The 5,992-nt window shown below is 38.9% G+C and overlaps 1 pseudogene; it reads left to right on the top strand.

Moving 5' to 3' along the window:
- Positions 1-274: 274 nt before the first annotated feature.
- Positions 275-2,258, top strand: LOC107682335 (uncharacterized; annotated as a pseudogene).
- Positions 2,259-5,992: the final 3,734 nt, after the last annotated feature.

Here is a 5,992-nt window from a genome sequence, read left to right as displayed (position 1 = left end):
TCCTTTTTTTAGGTTAGGCCCCCAAAGACAGTACAGTGTTTCCAAATACATTGTGTTTGAAAGCTGCCTGCGAGAATTGTTTGATACTTGCCCATTTTGCAAGAGCAAGTGTTCTGTCCAGAGACGAGCTTCTGTTCTGTCAGAGCAGACGAATGGGTACTTTTGTGGCATTCACTCAACTCTGCGAAAAATGTAACTACCACAGACAGTGGCAGAGCCAACCCATTATAGGAAGTACCCCTGTTGGAAATCTACAGTTGTCTGCAGCTACATATTTTACCGGTGGATCATTTGTTCAACTACAAAAGGTATCTTTTATTTTCATTGTTATCAAATGTATATGTACATTGATTTATTTATTTCTCATTATTTTGATTTTATAGATTTTCAAGGCCATGCAGCTGGAGATATTCCAGTATGACACGTTTAGGAGACATGCCAGGACCTTTTTAGAGCCTACTATCATACACAAATGGAACACAGATCAGCAAAATCTAATTTGCCAGCTACAGCAGGTGGGGAAGGTAGCAGTTGCTGGGGATATGCGAGCTGACACACCAGGTAAGCAAGTGTGACACAAAACCACCCTTAATGGTCAATGTAGTTGATCATTTTGTACTTCTGTATGTTTTAATACATAGATTAAAGTGTAGTTTAAAAAGTTACTCAAATTATTGGTTTTGCTTGCCCAAGGACACTCTGCAAAATATGGAAGCTACACCTTAATGCTCTTGGACAGCAACACAATTCTTGATCTTCAACTCATTCAGGTGTGTTTTACATTTACAAGCATAAGACTCTTGTAAATGACTCTTTTCATTATTGTCAATTTTATATTTTAAATGATGTGTACCCATGCAACGAGGTAGGTGGTAGTTACCACATGGAGAAGGAGGGGTTAAAACGTTCCCTTGACAAACTGGAGTCAAATGGCTTGGCTGTGGACTATATTGTGACAGATCGTCATCCACAAATTCAGAAATTTCTACGTGAACGGAACATCACTCGGTTTTTTGATGTATGGCATTTTTAGAAAGGTGAGTATCCATTTTTTTATATCGTCTTATTGATTGAGTAACTAAGTTATTGAATGTAATTGTTATTGTACTAGACTGACTTGGAATAATGTGTATAAAGCTGATATATTGCTTTAACTTTCTTTCAGGTTTGACCAAGAAACTCGAAAAACTGTCACAAAGGAAGGATTGTGAGGTCCTGAAAAAGTGGTTGCGCAGCTTTAAAAACCATGTGTACTGGAGTGCAAGATCTTCAACATCTGGGCCAGAGAAGGTGGCGAAGTGGACCTCAGTTCTTAATCACCTTCAAAATGTACACATCCACAAAAATCCCCTCTTCCCCAAATGTGCACATTCAGATACAGTAGCCAGGGATGCAAAGAAATGGTTCCAACCAGGTATGCGTACAAATTGGCTAACGGAATTGTTAAAATTGTGCAGGGAATGTTACTTTTTATGCATGTCATGACAGGGTCAATGGCATTTCATAAAGTAGAAAAGATTCTGAACAACAAGAGAGTTCTCAAGGATGTGGTCACCACTACCAAACCTCATCTCTAGAGGCCTTCCACAGCCTAATCTTGCGGTTTGCGCCCAAGAATGTGGTTTTCCCATTTATGGGAATGTTGTGCAGGTAATACACTTTGAAATTAATTCAGTAATATCCTAAATCAAATTTTATTACTCTCAACTACTATTATAGTAATGTGTGGATTGTTTATTGACTGCAGATTATACCTTGCGGCGATGCACTACAATGAAAATGCTGACAGAGAACAAGCCACATCATCTGGACAAGCTGTGTACAAAGTAAATTTCCCCAAATCGAAAAAGGGTGAATACACAGCAAAGCCAGTGAAAACTGAGCCATCATCCAGTACGTTGTAAAATAACTTTTATTTATGAATGAAGAACAATACATAAAAAAATATTAATAAATGGATATATATGACAGTACTGCAATATAAATAAAAGAGGTAAACTGCTGACGTTAACTTAGTAGCACAAAATAGTGAATTGCTGTGTGAGTGACCTTATGAGGCTCCTGCTTAATGAGGTGTTTGAGGACCCAACACAATGGCTGCAATATAACAAAGGGTGAAAAATTGAAGGGGGTCTGAATACTTTCCGTACCCACTGTATGTGGAAGAGCTACAGAAAATCTCCATTCCCCCATTTCTGTCAGCAGAGTTCGACAAACCCTCAAAGGAAGAAGTCATTGCCCGTCGAGTAACTCGCTTTAGTCAAGGGGTGGCCGAAACCCCACAAACTGTCCAGTTGGATCAGGATACTCCTGGCGGATCCGGTGAACAACACAGGACGGGATGACAACCCTAACATTCCGTCCTAAGTACCCCCAGCACCAGCTGACAAAGCTGCGATAGGCCAGATACCGGTATCGCCAGTGACAACAAGACTACCATTAATGTCGTAAATAAAAACCACTTGTTTGTGCTAATGTGTATATAGATGTTTATGTAACAAATACAGAACTTTAAAGAGATGTCATGTGTCATTCATTTTTATTGCAATGTTGTGTGTTAATGGTGCCTAATTTTGCTAATATTACTTTACAGTGTTTTATTTATTTACACAGCTTTATATCATAACACATCAGGAATAATTACTCTTCCTCAGTTCTGCGCCTTACAGGCCCATAGTCTGCTCGGTAGATGTTATAAATGTTTTGTAAGGTGTAAGGATTCAGACAGTTCACTTCGAAGCCGGGATGCTGAATCATCCACGTTAGAGGGTCTGGGACTTGTTTCATTCTTTTCACAACCTAAGAGGTAATATAACACACTGACTATGAATAAAGTGGTCAATTCACAATCATGTTTTGTAATACATAAAGTAATTCATAAATAACTATCAAAATTGACAGCAGTGCTTGTTTACAGTACCTTTTGAATTTCCTTGCAGCAGATGTTTTCTACCTCACTGGGCATTTTAACACAGTTATTACACATGCACCTGAATAATTATATATGTAAATAAGTATGTTACAATTATGAAAACTTTTTTATAAATTGCTGACAGTACAATAGGCTACTGGACAATGATGTAATCTGCAGAATTTACACTTCAATTATGAGACTATGGTATCAATAAGTTTAACTGTATAACATCTAAAACGTGATTTAACAACAATAACGTTACCACTCTGATACGTCTTGCAATATCCGTGTGTGCAAAGGTTCCGCGCGATCCTCTTGATCAAAATTCTCGGGGTTTGAATCCGGCTCAAATTGATATGGCAATATTGACGCCATACAGGTGCATCTCAATAAATTAGAATTTTCCACGACATTCTAATTTATTGAGATGCACCTGTATATCGGAGTAGACGGAACTTGCTGCTTTGGCAAGGGGCGGGGCAGTACTGAAACACTGTCTAAGCTGTTCGCCAATCACAAAGCACTGGGACAGCTAACCAATTACATCACATTCCGTTTTTTGGAAGGCGGGCCCTCATCAAACCCGGAACTAATCGAGCCGTTTGTGCCAGGATGGGGAGAAAGGTATTGTAATAATGTAAATTATGTGAAAAATAATGCGTTTTTCGAACCACCAAGCATGAGAGCATGTTCTAGTACACCCCCAAAACAAAATCAAGACTTTGTAAAAGAGCATAATAGGACCCCTTTAAATCTTACAATGCCACTCTTAATGTGTACATGTGTATGTTTCATTATTCCCCTGTGCACAGATACAGATACAAAGCTCAGAGTGTAATACTATGCATGTGGATTTTAAGGATCCAGATGGCAGAGTTCATCTTCTGTCCAGTTATATAGGGCAGATAGATTTAGAGAATTTCAATCTAGCTCACACATTTGTCAGTCATTTATCATAAGCCAGACCTATCTCTCCTCCATTCCTGGTTAAATTAAAACAGTTTATGTAAGGATGCTATATTAAGAAACAAAGCAAACTGGCATTTTCCTCTGTATAATTACACAATTATTTCAGCCTGGCATGCGACATATTAGCGTTTTTGCATGTAGCTGCCTATTTGCCATTTTCTTGTTTTAGGTATATTAGAAGGCTGGCATATAGACAGAGAGACTGAATTAGATTGTGTTTTGATCCAGTGAATCTCTAATTTGAGTGAATTTTTCAGCTCTCCAGCAGCTAGCAGAGATTACTGGGTGTTGGTGCAGTTGTGATGAAACGAATTGCAGTCAAGGATGGCTCATGTCAGAGATGCTGTGTAAAATGCACCTGACACAAACATTGACAGAATTTCCAACCTAACATATGTGATTGAACCAAAATACATATTTTTGTTCTTATGACGTTGAGAGTATATGTTGACGTGGGTTGAAAGGCTGTGTTGTGCTCTTCTGTCCTTTTTATTTATTTATTGCTTCTTGCTTTTCAAAATTAGTGTTTTATTCTGATTTCAAAAATAGGGATCAACATTTCTAGTGGTAAAAATGTGTTAATGTTGATCCAGCATAAGTTCAAAGCTTATTATGAGACACTTTTCACATATAGGGTACATCTCAGAATCACACTGCAGTATTTAACTCAATCATTTAATCCTAATTTAATAAAATGTATTTATAGTTTATTGCTAAAATAAGAAATTTATATTTTAAAATTGTATCTAGACATAAAGATCTTTTTTTTTCATTCCATATTTTGTACCCTATTTGTAGAAATTAATTTTCATGTTTCAAGTACAATTGATTGAATATATAAGATCGTGCACATCTGACATTGCAAAGCCTACAATAATCATGTTTGATTTCAGTGGAACTGTGAAATAAACGGCCAAAATTCCAAATCCAGCTTTTTGAACATTATTTTGTAAACACAACAAAGGAAATTAAACATCCCACATCTTCCCAAAACAACTCTGTTGATTATAAAGACATCTGTTGGCTTTTAATCTTATCTCTGAAGACACTGAAGAGCAATCCACATTCAGGGTTTTCTTGGTTTAGTGAAATGTACATATTTACATATGTCACAGTGAATTATGCATATATTATGTATGTATTACACACACACACACACACACACACACATATATATATATATATATATATATATATACATATAAAAAGTATTTTTTTTTGTATTTAAAAACATGTTTTTTATTTTTTATGTAAAAAAAATGTCCCCCCCCAAATGTTATTTATTTATTTACTTATTAATTGACATGCCATCTGTTATCTGTCAGGATCATGGACTGTCTGTGTCAAGTTTTGCCCCTGTTTCTGTTCCCTTATTTGGTCATGTTCCTGTATATTGTTCATTTGTTTCCTGCTGTTCCCAGTGTTGGATGTACCCTGTGTTTCTTGGATTAAAGACTGTTTCGTTTATTCCTTGTCTCCATCGTTCCTTGCCATCAGAGATTGTGACAGAAGAACCGACCAAAACAGTAATCTCCGTGTGTCTACTCTCCGTTTTGTTTCCCGTTTTTACCCAGTGTCTTTTTTCCCCGTTGTTCCCTGGATGGATGCCTTTCTTCGCCCCAAATACCTCCTCCTCCTGCTGGAGCAGGGGGACAAAGCTCTCGAGGACCATACTAGACTGTTCCAGCTGCTAGCAAGCACCACCAGCTACCCGGACGACGCGCTCTGTGCGTTCTACGATGCCAGTCTTAACATCGAGTGCAGAGTGCCATCATCCGAAGATGGTCCTCGATCTGATTTCACCGCCTTTGTGCAGTGGATACTGGCGAGAAACGGATCCCCGCTCACCGTCAGTTCCAAGGAGAATCTCGCCAGTACCACTCCCGACCCAGAGCCCGGACAATGCCCGCCATGAGGGAGAAAGCCGTGGACGGTGTGAGCGCGGAGAGGAGCTCTGCCCCCTGCACCGCGGGTGAGCTGAGTATGGCAAGGCAAAAGTGCCAAAGCGAAGAGGAGAGGGCTCCAGTCCAGAGCGCCCTCCAGTGCCCGCACCTAGAAAGTGCCCTCAAGTGTCCGCTCCTCCTGAGCGCCATCCTGTTCCCGTGTTCA

Source organism: Sinocyclocheilus anshuiensis, unplaced genomic scaffold, assembly GCF_001515605.1.
Source record: "Sinocyclocheilus anshuiensis isolate Anshui unplaced genomic scaffold, SAMN03320099.WGS_v1.1 scaffold1098, whole genome shotgun sequence".
Lineage (NCBI taxonomy): Eukaryota > Metazoa > Chordata > Actinopteri > Cypriniformes > Cyprinidae > Sinocyclocheilus > Sinocyclocheilus anshuiensis.
The sequence above is the reverse complement of the archived record's forward strand: the minus strand, read 5'-3'. Positions and strand labels throughout refer to the sequence as shown.